Source organism: Balaenoptera physalus, assembly GCF_965194825.1.
Source record: "Balaenoptera physalus genome assembly, chromosome: 10".
Lineage (NCBI taxonomy): Eukaryota > Metazoa > Chordata > Mammalia > Artiodactyla > Balaenopteridae > Balaenoptera > Balaenoptera physalus.
In genome coordinates, this window is record NC_138889.1 from 101,455,397 (window position 1) to 101,478,244 (window position 22,848).

General features: G+C 39.5%; 1 long non-coding RNA gene across 2 annotated transcripts in view; it reads left to right on the forward strand.

The window, feature by feature from the left end:
• The window catches only part of LOC309668488, a 46,940-nt gene that overhangs the window by 13,132 nt on the left and 10,960 nt on the right, over nt 1-22,848 (forward strand). Inside the window, exons 2-4 of one of the 2 annotated variants that reach the window (XR_014268249.1) lie at nt 13,408-13,506; nt 13,919-13,970; nt 19,849-22,809. This is a non-coding gene — a long non-coding RNA (uncharacterized lncRNA). Of the gene's footprint in view, nt 1-723; nt 13,507-13,918; nt 13,971-19,848; nt 22,810-22,848 lie in introns of those variants that run through there. The other variant, XR_014268250.1, reaches the window with a different exon arrangement.

Sequence of the window (22,848 nt, forward strand, 5' to 3'; positions counted from 1 at the left end):
CTGCTCCAGGCCTATTTTTTTTAAATTTATTTTATTAAAGTATAGTTGATTTACAGTATTGTGTTAATTTCTGCTGTACAGCAAAGCGATTCAGTTATACACATATATACATTCTTTTTCACATTCTTTTCCATTATCATCTATCACAGGATATTGAATATAGTTCCCTCTGCTGTACAGTAGGACCTTGTTGTTTATCCATTCTATATGTAACAGTTTGCATCTTCTAACCCCAAACTTCCATTCCATCATTTCGCCACCCTCCCCTCCCCCTTGGCAACCACAAGTCTGTTCTCTATGTCTGTGAGTCTGTTTCTGTTTCATAGATAAGTTCATTTGTGTCATATTTTAGATTCCACATATAAGTGAGATCATATGATATTTGTCTTTCTTTTTCTGACTTACTTCACTTAGTATGATAATCTCTAGATCCATCCATGTTGCTGCAAAAAGCATTATTTCATTCTTTTTTATGGGTGAGTAGTATTCCATTGTATATATGTACCACATCTTCTTTATCCATTTGTCTGTCAATGGCTATTTAGATTGTTTCCATGTCTTGGCTATCGTGAATTGTGCTGCTGTGAACATAGGGGTGCATGTATCTTTTTGACTAGTTTTTTCCAGATATATGCTCAGGAGTGGGATTGCTGGATCATATGGCAACTATATTTTTAGTGTTTTGAGGAACCTCCATACCGTTTTCCATAGTGGCTGCCAATAACAGTGTAGGCCTGTTTATCAATATTTGCAACCCTTGCCTAACCACTAATTCAAACACTTCACTCTCTAACTACCTTCTGGGCCCCAACCTCAACAGTTCTTTGACTGCCCCCGAAACTTTAATCTATGTATTCTGCTACTTTTTCACTGCCCCGCATATCTTGTTTTCTCCTTATCTTCCATGGTCAATCATCATCATCATCCTCTTGCATACATCTTCAATTCCATTGTGTCTCTCTTGCTTTGTCATATTTACTTGGCTAAATCAAAGTTCTAATTCAGTCCAACTCACTGGCTTCTCTGCAGTGGTATCCATTCAGCCAGTAGAAGGGGGACATGCTCCCATGCTGGCTGATACCACTTTACCCTCTCCTTATTCTCAAAGCTCCAATTGCTGTCTGGCAACCATACTATATTTCCTTAGCCTATCTACTCTCTTGGACAACTATTTCATCCCCTCTCTTCTCTCCTTAAACTTCTAACACTGCTGCTTCATCCTTACTCATAGCTAATGAATTTGATCATTTCACATAGAAAATGAAAAAGAACTTCCACAACTTTCCTTCACCACATCTACCCACCTGCCTGATTCTGGACCCCTAATACTTCTGCCATCCCTGTCACGCCCATGATCCTATGTAAGATCAACCCCTCTATTTGTATACCAAATCACATCTCCTTTTACCTAGTCAAGGACATTGCTCTTCCAATTTTCCCTTCTCTTTCTTGCATCTTCAGCTTCCCCCTTTCTATTGGATCATTCCCATTAGCATACAGATATGTTATTCTTTCTCCCAACATTAGTATAACAACTCCCCCCACCCAAAAAAAAACCCTTTCCTTTCCATTCCTTTTCTTCTCTTTAGAGCAAAACTCATTGAAAGGGTTGTCTAAACCCACTGTGTCTAAATTTTCTCCTTCCATTCTGTCTCCAATGAGGCTTTTGTCAAAACTGTCTATCTCAAGGTCACCAGTAACTTCCACATAGCTAATTCCACTGGTCAATCCTCAGTCCTGATCTTACTTCATCTTTCATTAGCAACTTAACACAGTTGATGATCATCTTCTCCCTCAAGCACTTTCCCACTTGGCCTCTAGGACTTTACACTTGCCTGGTTTTCTTCTGACCTCTCTAGCTGCCATGTTTCAGCCTGATTTGCTGGCTGCTCCATATGTCCCAGACCTCTAAATGAAGGCAAGTCCTAGGGCTCTGTCCTTGAACCTCTATTTTTATCCATATACACTCAGGGCTTTAATATCATTTAGATGCCTGTAACTTTCATATATCTAACCAGAGCCCCTCCCCTTTAGTCTAGATTCTTATACCCAGTAGCCCACTGTATATCTCTACTTGAGTGCCTACTAAATATCTTAAATTTAATGTATCTATTACAAATCCCCAGATTTTCCCCCATAAAACCTGCTCATCCCACAGTATTTTCCATACCATTTAATGGTAAATTTATCCTTTCAGTTGCTCAGGTCAAACACACTGGAGTCATCCTTAATTCCTACGTTTTCCCACATCCAATCTGTCAACAAATCCTCTCAGATACAGCCTCGTCTTTTGTCTGTATCTTCAAGCTATATCCAGAATTCTATTGCTTCTTACTATTTCCACTGCTATGACACTGATCTGAGCCAAGCTGCCATCAACTCTCCCCCTGTATCACTGCAATACTCTTCTACCTGGTCTTCTACTTCTGTATATGTCCTACAAGCTATTTGCCACACAGAATCCAGAGGATCATGTTAAAGCATAAGTCAGTCCCTCTGCTTAAAACCCTTCAACGGGTCCTAATCCAAGCTTTCTACCACGTGCTCCAGAGCTCTGCAAGGCTGACCCATCACCTCTCTGACACCAGCACCCACTACTCCCTCACTCTGCTTCAGCCATGCTGGCCTGCTTGCTGTTTCTCTAATATGACAAACTTGCTTCTGCCTCCGTATCCTTGCTCTGGGTATATTCCCTCTGCCTGGAATTATCTTCTCCCATATTTTGGCCATCCCCATTCCTTCACTTCCTCCAGATCTTTACTCAAACATCTCAAATGTTGACTTCTCATTGAGGCTTGCCCTCAACACCCTATCTAAAATCCACCCTCCCACATGCACATTTCCTATCCCCCTTGTTAGCTTTATATTTTCCTCCTTAACAGGAGGAAAATTACTATAACTTCCTATATATTTCAGTTGTATTAAGCCATGAGCTTGATGTAGACAGGGATTCTTATCTGTTTCCTTTATTGTCATCTCTCTGGAGCCTAGAACAGTGTACATTGCACAATAAGAGCTTAAATGAATAAGTGAATGAATGAGGAAACTGAGTTACCAGGATGCTTAGTAATTTCTCCCAATTTACAAAATTGGCAGCTAGTACACATCAAAGCCAGAACTCAGGTCTCATTTCAGGACCCCCATCCTTTCAAGATGGAGACTTACCCAAGCCAGGGTGGAAAACACCCCATCCCTGTTTGCAGGAGTCTGCCCAAGACTCCCATTCTTCCTGACTTCTTGTGAAATATTCATAATGCCATGAAATAAGCTTTCCCAGTGCCCCTGCTGGGACTTCCCACTCATCTCTAATTTAGTGAATCCAAACAAACAGGACAGAAGAGGAGCAGCTGCCCCATGAGTAGAGAAGCAAGTGAAGAACTTCCTAAATTTCAAGTTGCAATTAGCAATTCCAGAGAGCAAAGGGGCTTTAGATAAACCAAAATGGCCATTGTCAGTCCTGCTGTAAGTATTAAACCCACTAAGAAGACTATGCCTTATCTCAACTTACAGGGCCACTGGGAAATAAAGGCCCATTCACGGAAATTGAACTTGATGTAACCTCTCCTTCTGGGCACATTTACCTAGAAATTCAATGTTCTGGCCTGGAAATTTTGTATTCAAACTAATAAAATTCACACATTTTCTGAGCACTAAACTGCATGCAAGTCACTCCCTACTGCTGAGAAATGAATGAAAAGATTAAAATAAAAAATAATACCATTTGTTGAACTTTATGATATGTTAAACTTGAATTAAGAGCTTTAAAATCAATACATCATTTAATCCTTACATCAGCTCTGCAATATGGTATAATATCCACGTTATGACTGATAATACCAGTTTAGTTCATCTTCCTAAGGCACTAGGATGAATAAATATCACAGTGAAAATTCTGATCTAAGTACCTCTGACTCTAAAGCTGAGGCCCTTAACCAATGTGTCAGACCACCTTCAGTTAAGAAGATTAAGAAGTTAAGAAGGGGTAAGACTCAGACTCACCCTTTGTCTCCAGTAGCTGAGTTTTCAGGAGAAAAATGGAACAACATCTAACTCTCTTTCTTTTCAAAAAAAAGAAAAAAAATAGTGCTGATCAACTGTAATGATAGATGCTGGTTGAGGAGAAATTTATTCTAAAAGGAGTTAGCTAAGAATCCTCTATGTATAAGGCATTTGCATCATGTTTGAATTATAGGTAAGGTTTAAAATGTTGATACAAGGCAGAGGGAATTCCGGGGGAAGAGATTTTCCTTGAAAAAGACAAGATCTTGAATCAATTAAAGCAGCAATCTTCATAAGTACAAGACTCTGAAGCTACATTAACATCCCTACTCTCCAGAACAGATCAATAAATACACCCCAAAAGGAGGATTCAGACATTGAACTCCCACACATGTCATCTGTTTGGAATTGTTACAGGAATGAAGAGAGGGCCTGCCCCTAAAGTTCTCCTCCATTTGGCCTGAAGAACTCCATCTCTTTACCTTAATATCTGTACTTCTGGCAGACAGATAGTCAACGGGTTAACAACCTACTTATAAAAGCTAAAAGCCTGTAGGAAAATTACAATCTATAAATCACACCTCACTCTGTATTGATTTACTCCCTTGGCTTCCTCCTAACCCAGCTGAGGGCTAGCATCTGATGCACAAAAGAATACTAATGGGGATGAAGGAGGGGAAAGAAATAGGAAGAGATAATTCTGGAGCCTGGGGTAGACCTCAAGGGGCAGGTCTGAATGAAGTCCTGTGGCTGAGCTGTCAGTCACAGGAAAGAACGAGGCCAATGACAGAAGGAGGGGATCGTTAAAAGGGACATAAACCCAACTCAAACTATCTAAGTCAATTAAAGAATTGATTGGATCCTGTCCCTGAACTAAATCCAGGCAGGTTTACGCAGTGGCTGAAGTTGCAGGCTTTGTCACAACATCATCTGAGTTCAGATCCATACCCAAATTCTTACTCACTGTAGAACTTTGAGCATGTTACTTAGCTTCTCTGGGCCTTTCTTCCCTCATCGGAGTTAGGGTGTGATCATAATAACCATACCCACTTCATAAATATTCTATGGAAATTAAGTCGATACATGTGTTATGTGTTGAATTGTGTCTCTAAAAAGATATGTTGGTGTCCTCAGTACCTTAGAGTGTGACCTTTTCTGAAATTAAATCTTTGCAAATGTAATTAGTTAAGACAAGGTCATACTGGAGTACAGTGAGCCTTAATCCAATATAACTGCTATACTTATAAGAAGGGGAGAAGAGACACAGACACAAGGGGAGAATGCCATTTGATGTCAGAGACCAAGATTGAAGTATGGTAGCTGCAAGCCAAGGAATACTGGGGCAACCACAAGCTGTAAGAAAGAAGCAAGGAAGGATTCTCCCTTATAGGTTTCAGAGGGAGTGTATTAGTTTGCTTGGGCCACCATAACAAAATACCATAGACTGGGCAGCTAAACATCAAAAATGTATTTTCTCCCAGTTCTGGAGGTTCGAAGTTCCAGATCAAGATTCAGCAGATCCTTGATAATAACCTAAATGGGAAAAGGATTTGAAAAAGAATAGATATATGTATATGTATAACTGAATCACTCCGCTGTACACCTGAAACTAACACAACATTGTTAATCAACTATACTCCAATATAAAATAAAAATTAACAAAATAGAAAATAGAAAAAAAGATTCAACAGGATCTGTTACTGGTGAGAACTCTTTTCCTGGCTTAAGGTTGGCCCAGACTCGCTGTGCTTCACATGGTGGAGAGAGAGAAAGCTCTCTGGTGTCTCTTCTTATGAGGACACTAATCCTATCAAATCGGAGCCCAACCCTATGACCGTATTTAACCTTAATTACTTCTTTATAGGTCCAAACATAGTCACATTGGAGGTTAGGGCTTCAATATATCAATTTGAGAGGTGTGGGGGGGGCTGGGGCGGGGGGACACAATTCAGACCATAACAGGGAGCACGGCCCTGTCAACACCTTAAACTTGAACTTCTAGCCTCCAGAACTATGAGACCATACATTTCTGTTGTTTTAAACTTCCCAGATTATAGTACTTTGTTATGGCAGTCCTAGGAAACTAATACAACATGTGATATGCTTACACCAGTGCCTGGTATATAGAATTTAATACATGTTATTATTACAACTCAGGCACAATTCAGTCCAGGTCCTCAAGGAATGTCTTCAGGCATTTCTTTCTCTTCACCTCTCAGCTTTGCTTTCCTCCATATTGGCTCACCCTCACAAGCTCTCATGGTGGCCCCTGGGAACTCAGCCTTAGATGCTACTAGCTTAGCAGCCGCAGCAAAAAAACACATCTCTTTCTCAATATTTCTAGCAAAAGTCCTGGGACTGAATCTCATTGGCCAGAATGAGGTCACATGTTCATCCATGAACCAATCACAGTAGCCAGAGGGATGCAGTGCTTTGGCCTGACATGCCCACCCTGCAGCCATGACTGCCATCAACTCCATTTGAACCACATGGACTGAGAATGGAGATGGATGGTTTGGAAAAGGAAAATCAGGCTGCTAGTACCAGAAGGAGTACCAGAATGCTCCGGAGACACGAACAACAGATCATCATTATATGGCATTTCAGCAAACTGAAGTTTATAAACGTCTCTGAAGTTCTCATTACATTCCTGATGTTATCCTAGTAAGAATTATTGGTTGCAAATAACAGCAACCAGGATTAATCAACTTAAACAGAAAAAGAATTTTCTGGAGAGTCTCTGGTAGTTTTCAAAGCTGAAAGGGAAGCTGGAGAATCAGCCTTGGGCAGGAATGAGTAATGTTAACACTAACCAAGGTCTTGCCTGTGTTCTGTCAGTCAAGGGACAAGGAACATGGATTTCTTCATCCCTCATCTGGGTTCTACAGCAAGACGTGGGACCCTCCACCTTCCTATTTAGAATCCCCGCCACCAAACTAGCAGGGTGTTTGGATGTTGAACTGGCAAAGACAAAGATTCACTGTAGTTTTCTACTTATTGACAGTGAGGAAGTGACCATGAATCAAGCAAGGCTTTAGAGTCATCCAAAACCTGTGATCAATGTGCGAAGAGACATCTTTAAAACTAACCAAGACTCAAGTCAGAGTGCAACACCAAACCCATAGAATGAGATTTACTTTGGTTGAGGGAACCAGGGAAAGCTTCGTGAGAGAAGTGGCAGCAAGCCAAAAAAGACGATTTTGATGGGAGCAGAAAAGCAGGAGTAGGGCAAACAGGAGATCTCTAGGAGAAGCGACAGCATGAGTAAAGGCATGGAGAAAAATAAGATCGGGCGGAAAAAATAGGGAAGACTTTTTTGAATTCAAGGAATTTGTTTTGTCAGCAGAATCTCAGTGCCTCAAAGATTATCTTTAAAAACAGCTGTTACCCAACAACTACTTAAGGCTTGAAATAAGGAAAACATTCCCACGCCAACTCTGCACTCGAAATAGAAGCTGAAGAGATACAAAATACCGAGGCCACTATGGCAGCCTAGTCGATGCTTTTTATGGAACGAAAAGTTCCATGGACTACTGAAGGCCTCCCTCCTCCTCCTCATGCCATTGTTCTGTTTCTCCTGAGCGCCCACTGCCAGGGTGTCAGGGAGGGAACAAGGACCAGCAGACATCTGGAGCCGCAGCCAGCCTCCAGTTCCCCTGCCCCCCGTGCAAGCGTTCTCTTCTCAGGAGCAACAGCAACAAGAAAATAGCAAAAGTTGCCTCTAGCATTTACTGAGCATTTAACAGGGCTAGAGCTATTCTGGGAGCTTCATGACCACTATATCCTCTATGACAACCCTATTTAGTAGATGCTGTTTCAATCCCCATTTTGCAGACAAAGAAACTGAGGCAGAGAGAGGTTAAGTCATGTGCCCAAGGTCACTTATTGTCTTCCTGCCCCTCACACTGCACAAAAGAATACTAACTGAAATCTCTCAGCATCATAGTTTTTGAAAGCTGAGGTAGTAGAAGGCCATGAGTGAGGGGAGGGAAAGAGCTGAAAGTTATTCAGCCTTGCAGTGTGCCAGATTTTGTGTTAAGCAGCCTACAGAGTCGAGAAAACAAAAACAAACTTAAAGTCTGTTCAGTAAATGCACAACCATGTGAATGTACTTAATGTCACAGAACTGTACATTTAAAAATGGTTATAATGGTAAATTTTATGCTATATATAGTTGCCACAAAAAAAAGGTCTATCACGTAATGCTAAGTGGCAGGCTAGTGCTCTGCAACCATTAGTCCATTTAATCCTCTCAGCAGCCCTAGGAAGCAGATGCTATTTATTATCCCCAGTTGACAAATGAAAAAATAGAGGCTCCTGGAAGTTAAGTAATTCCCTTAGTTAGGTCACCCAGCTAATGCATGCTTTCAATTCCATTATGCTGTGCTGCAGGTAGTACTATTAGGAATAATAGTATAGTGCTGTTAGTATTAATTAGTATTATTAATTAATGAAAGTATTATTATTAGAAGTAATATTATTACTAATAGTACTCTTAGTAGTATTAGCATAGGCTCTAGAGGCAGCCAATGTGGTTTTGAGTCACAACTGTATTATCTACTAGCTGTGTGATCAGGGACAAGGTACTTGACCTCTATGTGCCTGTTTGCTCATTTGTAAAAGGGGGATAATAATAGTGCCTCTTTCATAGGGTTGTCAAGTGGACTGAAGTAAGATAATCAGTTAAAATGGCTTAGAGTAGTGCCTGACAAATAGTAGGTGTTGAATAAAATATTTTTGCTCCTATTAAGCTTTTCAAGAGGGAAATTAAGCTAAGGGAGCTGTGCAATTTACCTGAGGCCACACAACTAATGAATAAGTGGGAAGATAGTCTCACACCTTTGCTGGCCAGGGTGGGAGGAAGTGGACGATCATGGGGGACAGTGTGATACTTCTCCCAGCCATGAATGACCATTACAGAGTGATTTCTGGAACAGATCATAGATCAGTGAAGGCTCAGACATCTTCCTGGGTAAGAATCTCTTGGATAAATCTGTAAAAGTTTAAAGCTATAGACATTCTCATCACAAAAATGCACACATGTGAAAAGACAAAAACTTCCTTAATGACGGACTCTCCTTCGTGCCACTGTATGTTTTACTTACTCAGTTTAAACAGTAAGCATCAGGGCCATGGGCCATCACAGAGCCCAGGCAGAGTTCTGCACCATGCCCACTGCACCTGACCTGTTCAAACAAGTTCCCAGGATTCTTGGGAACCTGAAGTTCCCCTCCCCAGCCACAGAGCCCTCTGGTAAGAACTCCTAGCCTGGATAACCCAGCCCAAAATCTACTGCCATTCATACTGATTTAGAAAGAACACTCCCAAAGAAATTAGGGCAGTAGTTCTCACTTCTGTTTCTGATTCATTAAGTCTGGTGTGGTATACAAGAACATAAAATTTTAAGAATCTTCCTAAGAGATTCTGATGCAAGCAACTACCTTACATTAAGCATTACATGTTTATGGGACTTACCCAAAGTCATCGGGTAAAATGAGATTAAGGTAGGCTGGCCCTAAGAAACGATTCCACCTGAGGAATCCAGGCACTAGCCAGGGCTCTTTCCACCTTTCACACAACCTAAAAATATTTTCGAATGAATTAAACTTTTAAAAGTTTTCAAAATATCTATGTAAATAAAAAACTTCTGCAGAGAAAGAGAAAGCTAAAAGGGAATACAACAAGATGTTAATAGTAGGGGCTCTGAGAAAATGGAGTTCTGAGCTTTTTTTCCCCCTTTCGTCTACTTTTTTATATTTTCCAACATTTGTAAAATAAATATGTATTCTACATAATGAGACATCTTGGGAAGTAAACCTTATGTTTAATATGTATATTTTCATATCTTAGTTTCTGGACATTTAATTTAGAACATTAACTGACTTAATCTATATTTTTCTTGGCTTCTTACTTTCAAAAAAATTATAGATGGGTTAGGAGAACTGATATGAATTTACTTGAAAGTGAGCCAAAGCAAAGATAGGAAGGAAAAATGTGGCATTTGATTAGCTACTCTCTGAAGGATTATAGATGCAGGCCTAGAATTTTTGGACTACTCTTTCACCCTTGAAGAGAAAAAGAAATTAATGGTGCAGCCCTGCAAGATTTAATAAGGCATATGTTTTCAGATCTTTGGTGCTTTTATAAGAATGCCATTAGAAACAAAAAGGTCAGGAAGACAGAAGACGCCTGCATCCTGGGAGTGCAATAACAAAAGAATGATGATCAAGCCTTGCAACTGTCTAGCACTTACCAGTTTTCAAAGGCCATTCATAATAATTAGCAATTGGAAAGAACCCAAATGGCCAACAATAGGGCACTGGCTAAACAAACAGTGGTCGATTAACTGGATGGAATACTTCATAAAGAGAGGCAATGGTGAACTCGCAGACTGAGCTGATTCTGGAAATGTCTGTATGACCTCATGTTAACTGAGAAAAAAATAAAACCAAAGTAGTGCCTTGGGCCTTCAATAAGGCATTTTAAAAGGCCTATCACATTAGCTTCCTAGACAAGATGGAGAAATGAGGGCTTCATTATTAGAGAAAAGAGCTGATGTCCAATTCTGGCTCCACCAGAAACTAGCTGAGTAGCATTAGACTGGTTAAAGGCAATCCCTTATTTATGGAGATAATGCATTTCTGTCTTCAAAAACTTTTTAAAAGCCTGAGTTGGGAAATTAACTTACATGTCATAAAAAGGATTCTGCTCTCAGAGATGAAAAAATATGTAAAATCTCTAATATATTTTGCCTTCTTGAAACCATCTTTTCAGACTCGCTTCTGGCAATTTATATAATCTTTAATTTTATTATTTTCTTTCCAACTGAACCTGAAGTCTGAAGGCTCAAGCCCAGAGAGTTCACTATTTTTGACATTCCCAATAAATTTTATTTTAGTCTCAATTTGCATTGAATATGAAATATTAAGTTCATTATCACCAATATTAGAACTTAAATCTTTTCCAGTTTCCACACAAGTTTAGCAAACCATGTCTTGGTTTTGTTCTATATAACACTTCTGTCTCAGAGATTCAGTGAAGAATAAATTTAAATGCATGTAAGACTCTTAATTTAATGCCTGACACAATTTGTTTTCAATAGATGTACTACATTTTATTCTGGATGCTAATATCAAGATTAATGACAATGAATAATGGTGCAGACAGACTGCAATCTTAAAAATAGAACAGTGTATACCTAGAAGAAGGCCTTTGCTAACAAGCACCAGGGCTTCTGGCTTTGCCCACCATAAAACTTTTATCTCTGCATCAGTAGTGATATACTAGCTCAGGCCATCAAACGTGTGAGTGGGAAAAAGCCAAGAAAGGGAGCAGATATGTTGGATGGTGGAACAAGAACATAGAATAATTTTGCTAAGCTCTAAGGTATGGTTTGAACATACCAAGATGAAAATTAGTGAGGGGAATATAGGACCTTCCACTTATATTTTAAAAGACTAATTGCCCAAAAACAGATTGGAGAAGACATAATTTACTCTGGCATATATGGAAAGGATTTTGAGAACTTGGCTAGCAGGAAGTCTGCTGTGAGTCAATACTATAATTTGACTCCACAAAAAGCTAATATGATCTCAAGGTGAATGTATAGCATTATGGTATTTAGAATGGGTGGGCAAGGACACACTGAGAGTTTCAAGTTTAGTTCTGTACAACTTACTTTAAGAAGGAAATAAGCAGAATACTGTTTGTGTTTGGAAACGAGTGACCAGGACAACCAATGAGGGCTCTCAACCTTATCATCTGCAGAATTTTTGAAGGATCTGGTCCCCAAAAATGTCTCCGGGATATATAATAGCCTACTTCAAATGCTACTAGCTATGGATGAAGAATGAGCATTTGTTGTGTGGACCATCAGGGTAGGATCAAAGGGCAGAAGGTGAAGTGAGATGGCCCCACGATCAGAATGTTCCAGAAATGAATCACATTAGCAGATAGTAAGTTGACCATCAATGGAGGTGCTTAAGCATAACCTGGAGAAACACCTGGTGGAAAGTAGTAGAAATGTAGTAGAAAGAAAAATGAGTCAATGTGCCCTTTAGAAGATCCCTTCTAATCCTTTTCTCTATTCTAATCTTACATCTATAAGACTTTGAATTTAAGTATGTGAAAATAAGGTGTGCAAGGCTAAAATTGGAAGCAAATATGGAAAGATGTGCTTGTTTAAGTTGCTGATCTCTTAATTTCAAAAGTATTATATTTTAGATACCTTGCATTTGTACTCTCCTCCCCTCGTGATTACTGGTTTTGATATTATATTTTACATCCTAATTGTTTTTTGTATCCCTTAACTGCTTATTGTAGATACAAATGATTTTACTACTTTTGTCTTGTAACCTCCCTACTAGCTTTGTGCGTGGATGATTTCCTACCTTTATTGTATGTTTGCCTTTACCAGTGAGCTTTTCCATTTTGTAATTTTCTTGTTTCTAGTTGTGGCCTTTTCTTTTCCACCTAGAGAAGTTCCTTTAGCATTTGTTGTAAAGCTGGTTTGGTGGTGTTGAATTCTTTTAGCTTTGCTTATCTGTAAAGCTTTTGATTTCTCCATCAAATCTGAACAAGATCCTTGCTGGGTAGAGTATTCTTGGTTGTAGGTTTTTCTCTTTCATCACTTTAGGTATATCATGCCACTCTCTTCTGGACTGCAGAGTTTCTGCTAAAAAATCAGCTGATAGCCTTATGGGAGTTCCCTTGTTATGTTATTTGTTGCTTTTCCCTTGTCACTTTTAATATTCTCTATCTTTAATTTTTGCCATTTTGACTACAATGTGTCATGGTGCATTCCTCTGTGGGTTAATCCTGTATGGGACTCTAAGCTTCCTGGACTTGGGTGACTATTTCCTTCCCCAGGTTAGGGAAGTTTCCAGCTATTACCTCTTCAAATATCTTCTCAGGCCCTTTCTCTCTCTCTTCTCTTTCTGGGACCTATAATGCAAATATTAGCTCACTTGATGTTGTCCCAGAGGTCTCTTAAGCTGTCCTCATTTCTCTTCATTTTTTTTTCTTTTTTCCTGTTCAGCAGCAGTGATTTCCACTACTCTGCCTTCCAGCTCACTGATCTGTTCCTCTGCCTCATTTAGTCTACTATTGATTCCTTCTAGTGTATTTTTCATTTCAGTTGTTGTATTCTTTAATTCTGTTTTGTTGTTCTTTATATTTTCTAATTCTTTGTTTAAAACTTCTAATTTCTCACTCTGTGCATCCATTCTCTTCCTGAGTTCTTTGATCATCTTTACGATCATTACTGTGAACTCTTTCTCAGGTAGGTTGCCCATCTCCACATCACTTAGTTCTTCTTCTGGGGTTTTATCTTGTTCCTTCATCTGAAACATATTCTTCTGTCACCTCATTTTGTCTAAATCGCTATTTGTATTTTTATGTATGTTGTAGGTTGATGGCGTTTCTTGACCTTGGAGAAGTGGCTCTCTGTAGAAGACATCCTATGCATCCCAGCAGTACACTCCCCTCCTGTCACCCAAGGGTCCCAGGGTAAGTATCTAGCCTGCATTCGCAAACTCAGCCTGAAATCTGTGGGACTGTAATTTTCTTACTTCTTCTGTCTTTCCCCTGGTGGGTGAGGCTGGTCTGGAGCCTTATACAGGCTTCCTAGTGGGAGGGGCTGGTGCCTGCCCACTGGTGGGTGAAGCTGGGTCCTAGCCCTCTGGTGGGCAGGGGCATGTCTAGAGGTGGCTCTAGGCACAGGAAGTCTTTAGGCAGCCTGTCTGCTCATGGGTGGGACTGTGTCCCCACCCAGTTTGTTTTTTGGCCTGAGGAATCCCAGCATTGGAGCCTACAGGCTATTGGGTGGAGCCAGATCTTGGTGCCAAAATGTCAGCCTCCAGAAAAGCTCACACAGATGAATGCTCCCCAATATGTCTGCCACCAATGTCTATGTCCCCAGGGTGAGCCACAGCTGCCCTCTGCCTCCCCAGGAGACCCTCCAAGACCAGCAGGTAGGTATGACCCAGGCTCCTATCAAATTACTTCTTTTGGCCTGTGTCCAGGTGTACATGAGACTGTGTGAGACCTTTAAGAATGAAGTCTCTTTTCCCCCCAGTCTTGTGGAGCTCCTGCAGTCAAACCCCACTGGCCTTCGACGCTCTGGGGGTTCTTCTTCCCAGTGCTGGACTCCCAGCCTGGGGGGCCTGATGTGGGGCTGAGAACTCTCACTCTTGTGGGAGAAATTCTGTAATATAATTGTTCTCCAGTTTTTGGGTCACGCACCTGCGGGGGTGGGGTATGAGATTTCATTATATCACGAGTCCATTCCTCCTCCCAGTCTCATTTTGGTTCCATCTTTAGTTATAGAGGATCTTTTCTGATAGGTTTCAGTCTTTTTCAATGATGATTATTCTACAGATTGTTGTGATTTTCGTGTGCTCGTGAGAAGAGGTGATCTTAGGATCCTTCTACTCCACCATCTTGGCCGCTCTCTGAAAGATATCATCAACTGAGAGTTTCATGTGCATTAAGGTCCTTCTTCATTTATTCATACTCCCTTTCTCATACCATATAAGAAGTGTGTATTGGGGGGGGGAGTAAATAATCTAGACCAAAGAAAATATAAATTAGAAAAGATCAACTCTAAGAGCAAAGAGTTAGGAACTATATTATATAGAATAACTATATTATTAGGTCACTTAAGTTTCTATTCAGTTACGAAATGAACAATGAATTTGGCATTGAGCTTTCTGGTGGCCAAAAAAAAAAAAGGAAATCAGTCACATGATTCTCAATATTCACAAGAAAAAACATATCAGATCTTCAGGACAAGCAAAACTTCCCCTGGCACTAAGCCCTGAAGGGAATTGTTCTTGTGGGGGCATTGATTAATGTCATGGGTATTGTCCTTAACAAAACCCCTGCAGCAGATAATAATGTAAGCCTTGAAGCTGTTTTTTTGACAGTGTTCCTGGGAGAAAACCCAAGGGCACAATGCAGTAAAAACAGTTTTCACAGGCCAGAAAATTATTGTTTGAACCTTTTATAGTCTAGGTAAACCTAAAAATTAATGTCTAAACTATATTTTTTAAGTTGAGTGGATGATGTACCTTTCAGGCAATCCTTTATAAATATTACTTCTCCAGACCAATCAGAGAGCTTGAGCTTATACTCTGAGATAAGGGACCAATTCTCTTTAACTTTATAAGCATTTCCTTTTGCTTTAACTCCTTTCCTTTGATGTCCAAAATATTTTGCAGGGCCCTTCTCTTCTGCCAGGGCTGTTCCCCTTCCCCAGACTCTCACCTACAGCCTCTATATACAGCTCACTTTTCCCTTTGTGGTACTAGACAGCTTGTGTGACATGTATCCTCCCACTGGGAACTAAATTAAGACATCAAAATCTTGTCACATCAGGCACCTAATAGTCACTAGTTGTTTGCTAGCACTGTTCATTTGGGAGGAATTCAAAATTCTGATCCTGAAAGAAAGCTGCCAGTTTCCATTAACAGTCATAGTCAATTCAAATATCGTGGTTGGTATCTAAGGGTAGCAAACTGATAGGGCAAAGGGTTAGTGGGACTTTACCTGCACTTTGAACTTGCATTGGTGAACTAGCATTTAAGGATTGGTGATCCTTCCCATCAATCGCCTATTGATCACTATAACAGAAGACCTGGAGCGGGGAAAGAGGCATATAATAATGACCTAGACATTATTTTATAACCTACATGATTGGTGCCAACCACACCTTGTCCTTCCCTCCCACTCTCTCATCGGCCTTCTTTCTAATCTTAAGTTCTCTTTCCTCTTCTTACTTGTTTATTGTCTTCCTCCTCCAACTATAATGTAAAACCTTTAAGTGCAAGGACCTTGTCTATTTTATTATCTCCAGGGCCTAGAACCATGCCTGGCACTTAGATACTCAATAAATATGTGCTGGGCTGGCTGAATGAATAACTGAATAACTGAAATTTCCCAACTGGCTTAGTGATAGAAGTGAATCATTTTCCCCCTGTGGGCTTTTGCTTCTTCCTCTTTAAAAGGAGGGGTTGGGGCCAGTGTGGGTGGGATTGTGGGCTGTTCATCAGAATATGTTCTCCTCTTCTTCTATGGTAGGAAAGCTAGCTGAGCACATGACTGCCCAGGAGTTGGGCATCCATGTGACTAAGTTCCTGCCAATGGAATGTGAGTAGAAGTGATGGAGCCCCTTAGACAACAGCTGTGCCTTCTACATATTCTCTTTTCTCCTTTCCTTCCAACTGGAGACTGAGCAAAACACCCACCCAGCCTCTAACATGGCAGGCAGTGGGATACCCAAGAGGATACCAGAGCTGTTCAGCTAGTCTGGACAACTTCTGGCCTGGACAGAGCCCAACTACTTACCCCAAAGGAAAAATGAGTCATTGCATTTGGGGTCTCTTTGTTACAGCAGTTTAACATCCCCCTTTAATGGATATAGCTAGATAATCTCTGGGAACCCACTGTGGTTCATAAGGGCTTGATTGGCGATTGACTTCATCATATATAATCACTTACTTCACATTAGAAATATGTATTCTCAAGGACGATCGTCATGTACAAAGGATACACTTAACCCTTGATCTTAATATTTTTCTCCATTTGTATGAATGTGTGTTTCTTGGAGACAAAATTTAGTATGCATCTTTGAAATAATCACCTGTACCAGCTGGATGGAATGAGGGTTGAACGCATGGCTTCTTTATGAACCACAAAAAGTACAGTAGTAATAATCATATAATCACTACCATTTCACATGCAGAACACTACATGTTCCATCATGGTTTATTTATAGTGTATTGTAGCATCTGAGTATTTCCCAAATCATGGCAAGGATACCAGGAAGAGGAGAGGAGATGTTTTAGGCAGGTCATAAACTATTTTTTAATTTAATAGCTATGTATTATTTTAATGTATATTTAATGTTCCTTCAGTTTATGTCAAATGAATCTACTTCCCAATTAGTGGGATAGTATAGTTTTCCTTAAAAACAAATTTATGTAAGTACATGATTAACTCAAGTGAGATTAATAATGACTAGCTATCATAGGCACCTTAGTGGTTTACAAAATACTTTTTCAAATTAATATCTCTTTAAATTTCCTAATTGAATGTGTTAAAATGCAGTATTAAAGCAAATGGAGAATAACACAGAGTTCCATTTTTTAAAAGACTGAGTATGTATTATTATGTTGCTAGCATTACAACATTAGTAAAGGAGACAATTTATGGGCTTTGATAATGAAAGAACTAGGCTCAGAATCCAGGTCAGTCATTCATCAACTGTGAGACCCAGAGCAGGCCTTTTATTCAACAGTCGGTAGACACTTACTGAGCACCCTAGGTGTGAGAGGCATGGATCTAGGTGCTTGGGATACATCAGTGAACAGAACAGCAAAGATGCTTGCCCTTATGGACCCTAACTTCTAATGAGGGACACATAAGAAATAATTAAATCACCATAATAAATAAGTAAATTATATACTGCATTAGAAGATAAGAAGTACCCTTTAAAAAGAAGGAGAACAGGTGGAATAGGAAGGAGACAGTATAAAATAGAGTGATCAGGGCAGGAATCGTGGAGAAGATGACATTTACAGAGGCTTTAAAAAGGTAAGAGCATGAGCCAACTAAGTGTCTGGGGGAAGGAGGTCTAGCGGGAGGACTTCCTTTGGGCTTTCTAAGGCCAAAGTGTACTTGGTGTGTTCAAGAAACTACAAGGAGGCCAGTATAGCTGGAACATAATGAGTGAGAAGAAAAATAGCAGGAAACAGGGTCAGAGGAGTGGGGGCAGGTGGTGTAGATCATGTATGGCCCTGTAGGCCATTGTATAATAACTGCAGCTTTGACCCTAAGTGAAACAGAAAGCCGTTATAAGGTTTTGAGCATAAGAGTGACATGAAATAACTTATGTTTTAAAAGAATGATTCTGGCTGTTCTATCAAGACTAGAATGTAGAGGAGCAAGGGTGGATTTAGGAATACCTTTCTGGAGACTTAACAGTAATCCAGGTCAGCAACGATGGTGGCCAGGACCACAGTGGTAGCAGTAGGTGTGGTGAGAAGTAGTTGGACTCTGCTCTGGATATATGTTGAGGGTGGAGCCATGAGAACTTCCTAATAGGTTGGATATGGAGTGTTGGAAAGAGAATGGAGTCAAAGATAACTCAGGTTTTTAGCTTGAAAGTTGGAGGGATGGAGTGACAACAGCTGAGTTAGGAAAGACTGTGAATAGAGCAGTTTTGAGGAGTAAGATCAGAGTTCAATCTAATATTGAGATATACCATTTCTGCTGTTCTTTACTAAATATTTTGCATAAATCCGTATTCCCAACTTGTATCATTTTTATTCTGTCTGAAAGAATTCCTTTAATATTTCTTGTAGTATAGGTCTGCTGGTGATGAATTCTTTCAGTTTTGTATTTTTTTAATGTTTTTATTTTGTCTCAGTTTTTGAAATATGTTTTCACTGGGTTTAGAACTCTAAGTGAACTTTTTTTTTTCTTTCAGTATTTTAAGATGTTGTTTGTCTTCTGGTTTGCATTGTTTTCATTCTTATCTTTATTTCTCTGTATATAATGTGTCCTATTTTTAATCTCTAGCTTCTTTCAAGAATTTCTCTTTGTCATTGGCTTTGAGCAATTTGATTATGATATGCCTTGATGTTGTTTTCTTAATATTTCTTTTGTTTAGAGTTTGTTGAGCTTTTTGTGTCTGAAGGTTTATAGTTTTCATCAAACTTGGAAATTTTTCAGCCATTATTTCTCCCAATCATTTTTTGGCTCCCTCTTTCTCTCCTTTTTTTGGGGGGTAACTGCAACACTGTACATATATTAAGCTGATTAAAATTGTCCCAAAGCTCACTGATGGTCTGTTTATTTGTTTTCAATCACTTTTCTCCATATGTTTCATTTTGGATATTTTCTATTGCTATATCTTCAACTTTAAAATTTTCTTCTTTAGTGCTAATCTGTTCTTAGAAACATCCAGTGTATTTTTCATCTCAGACAGCATATTTTCACCCTAAAAGTTAGTTTTGGGTTTTATAAAAAGACATTAACATGTTGCTGCTTCCTTTATTTTCTTGAATGGACGATAGATACTTCTAATACTGTTATATGGTCCTCGTCTAATAATTTTCTCATCTATTTATTTCCGGGTCTACTTGTATTGATGTGTTCTTCTCCTTGTTATGGATCGTATTTTCCTCCTTTTTTTTATTTTGCAGGCCTGGTAATTTTGATTGGATGCCAGACTTTGCAAATTTTAGATTTTAAGTACTAGATATTTTTGTATTCCTTTAATTATTCTTAAGCTTTGTCTGGGGGTTCAATTATATTACAGGAATAGCTTGGAGATATTTCATGTTTGGTTCCAGACCACCACAATAAAGCAAATATCATAATAAAGCAAGTCACACAAATTTTTTGGTTTCCCAGTACACATAAATGTTATGTTTGCTTATACTATTTTATAGTCTATTATGTGTACAATTGTATGTCTTAAAAAATGTGCATACCGGGACTTCCCGGGCAGTCCAGTGGTTAAGACTCCGTGCTTCCACTGCAGAGGGCACAGGTTCAATCCCTGCTCAGGGAACAGGCACATGCCGCACAGTGCAGCCAAAATAATAATAATAATAATAATGTTATATTGATTTTTGCTTTAAAAGGATATGTGTAGGTATGTTGTGCCATTTTATTTTAGGACAGGTAAGGAGTTGTACTTAATTATAAATTGTTATTAAAAAGGCCATTTGGTATGATAAAGCTATGACCACCATTCGGTAGAATGAAATCCAGATTCCATGGGATAGCATTTGAAATCCTTCACAATTTTACTCCAATATGTCTTTCCAATCTGCATTCCAGCCTTCTCCCACCTGACCTTCTCCAACCACGTGGAACTCCTGGCTGTCCCTGAGTATGCCACACTCTCATCCTTTGCACATGTTCTAGCTTCCTCCACCTGGAGTATTTCCAGACTTCTATTGAGTTCCCATTGAGTCCTGCTCAAATATCACCTTCACTCAAACATCTAGTTTAGCTCCCTCTTTGGCCCTCCTGGCCATTTTTTTATGTCACTATTTGTAGGCACAAATCACTTTTGCTATCATTATACCAGTTTACATGTCTTCCTCTCCCCCAACCTGTAGACTCCCCCAAGGACAGCATGTTGATTGAGGGCTTTGGCTTTGGAGTCAGACAGCTGGGTTCAAATCCGCCTCCAACACACTCTATATGGGTGATTTTGACTTTGGGCAAGATAATTAATCTTTCGAAATCTCAGTGTTCTCATCTTCATAATAAAGGCAATAATACTTACCTCTCAAGGAGTTTCAAAGAATTAAATAAAACACTGTATATACAGCACCAAGCACAGTACCTATCCCTTACTAATAGCTCAATAAATAGTGATTCTTACCATAAGCGTTATTATTCATTCCTTACACCTATCATATAATATAGCACATTGTAGGGGTTCAATAAATGTTTGCTGAACAGATTAATTTGGTTCTAATATACTACTCCTCTATAAATAACATTTTTAAGAAAGAATCTCTAATGATGGGACATCTAACCTCAGAGAGAGCTATTGAGAGAGTTATTAGTCTGAGGATTTTTATGGATCTCTCCAGTCACTCCATGGAGACAGTTCACCCAGCCAAGCCCTGGCTGTGGCTCTTGATCATTTATAATTAATCTGGATGGGCCAGACCTCAGATGAAGGGAAATAGTCAGAAGAATAGAGATGGTTGCTCTTTTTATTCATGCTTCTGTGCCAGAATATAGATAATCCTTTTAAAGAGGAATTTTTAGACTATGTGGGAAGACCTGCCTCATACTCTGCTCCAATTTAAAACAAGCGCTGGACTTGGAGGGGGGCCCAGGACTCTGACACAGATGAGGGAGGACGTGAACATGCTCATTTTCCCCATAACAATGGGCAGAGGGAGCAGTGGGAATTCTTTACATTGATAACCACCCAGAAGAAGAGATTTTTCTATTCCCATCCCCACTGGCAATTACAGTGATGAGACTGGTCCTGATTCTTCACCCCCAAAGGATATGAAGAACCGATGTATTTGGATCAAGAGAACTTTTTGTCCTCAATTACCTGGAAATGTCAACTAATTGTTGGTGAAGCCTAGATTTTTCAGAAACATAGAGAGATCGAGTTTTAAAAGAGCCCTAGGTGATGATTTCTTTCTGTTACTGTCTTTATGTTTAAATATCACCCAGGCAACGTTTCTGCAGTTACCGTTACAAGTTTATAAGAATGGGTTTCTGGGAAACCCATTTGGAAGCCAATTAATTTTTCAGATGTTTTCTGCCAGCAGTTCAGTTAATTGACAACACATAGTGAAGTTGTCAAGATAAAAGACAAAAGGAGCTGAGCCGGCAGTTTTTGTTTCCTATTAAAATATGATTTATTACAAGTATCTTTTCATCATGTGTTCTGTTTGCTAGCTATAAATGCATTTCGGTGATGAGTTAGTTGCATCAGACTGAACTGTGATCCATCATTAACTAGATAATAATTGTTTTTCTTTGTTTACTCTTTGGGAACTGCTTTTCTGTCCTCTCATGCTAATACTTGGGATCTGTCCCACCCATCTACTTGTTGTTTCTCCTTCTTGAATAGCTAAAGAGACAGACAAGCCTCAAAACTAAAAGTCCTAAACTGGCCAGAGCACTTCTTGACATCAAATCCCCTCATAATCTGGCCTTCGTTTCATTTCTCTAACTCCAGCTCTTCTTTTCACTTTCCATCCTTTTCTGCCTATATCACGTCCTTTAAGTTTCTCTAACACACCTTGCTTTCTCTTGCTTCCAGTCTTTGTACGTGCTGTTTCTCTCTGCCCAGGACACTCTTCTCTTTCCCTTACCCACTGCTGCTCATCCTTCAAGTCTTGATTTAAAACCTCACTTCTTCCTGAAAGACTTTCTTGAAACCCTAGGACTGGGCAAAATGTTCTTGTAATGTGTCCCTCAGGGCACCCTGTATTTCTCCCCCTTATGTAGTTACCTGTTTCCTCCACTGAATAATAAGATTCACATCTGCTTTTGTCACACTGCTTCTCCATTATTGAGTATGTAATGTATATACTCAATAAACATTAACTGAATGCTTAGACGAATGAATGAATCAGCTTTCCCAAAGACCTTCACATGGTGAGACAATATTCCCTTTCATGTATGAATTAACCAAGGTCTGGTGAGCTTAAGACACTTGCCCAATACCACTACAGCATCTTGGCATCAGAACTGGTGTTCAAGTCTTCTATTACCAGTGCAGTGCTATTTCCATTATTTAGTGGATTACAAACTAAAATGTCCCACTACAGTAATAAGTGAAATGTGAGAGGTATAAGACCCACACATATGGTGGAGGGAACTGTGACAAACTGAAAGACACATGTCATTTGAAGGGAGCATCCCTATTTGGGTCTAGCCAATTGTTGTCATAGAACAAGGTCCAGCGTTGCCAGAGGTTTTTTGTTTTTTTTTTTTAAATGAGAAAATCCAGATCTTTATGTGAAATAGTCTGATTTTTTTTAGTACTGGCCAAAAAAAATGTTTTTTAATATATTATGCATTCCAAACAAAAACAGTCATGGGCTAGGCATAGCCTTAAGGCCCCATTCTGCCATCACTACATTACTCTAGACTGAGCTTCTTCTATACAGCTCAACTCTACCTTTGGAGAGACCTTCCTGTGTTTCAACAACCGGCACTAAGGCAACTCCATAGTCACCCACTGCAGGAAAACTTCTTGAGAATCAAAAAAGTCAATAAAAGACAATTACCTTTTCCCAGTAAAAGACACTCAGCTCCCCGCTCTCCAATTGCTTTAGAATTGATCGACCC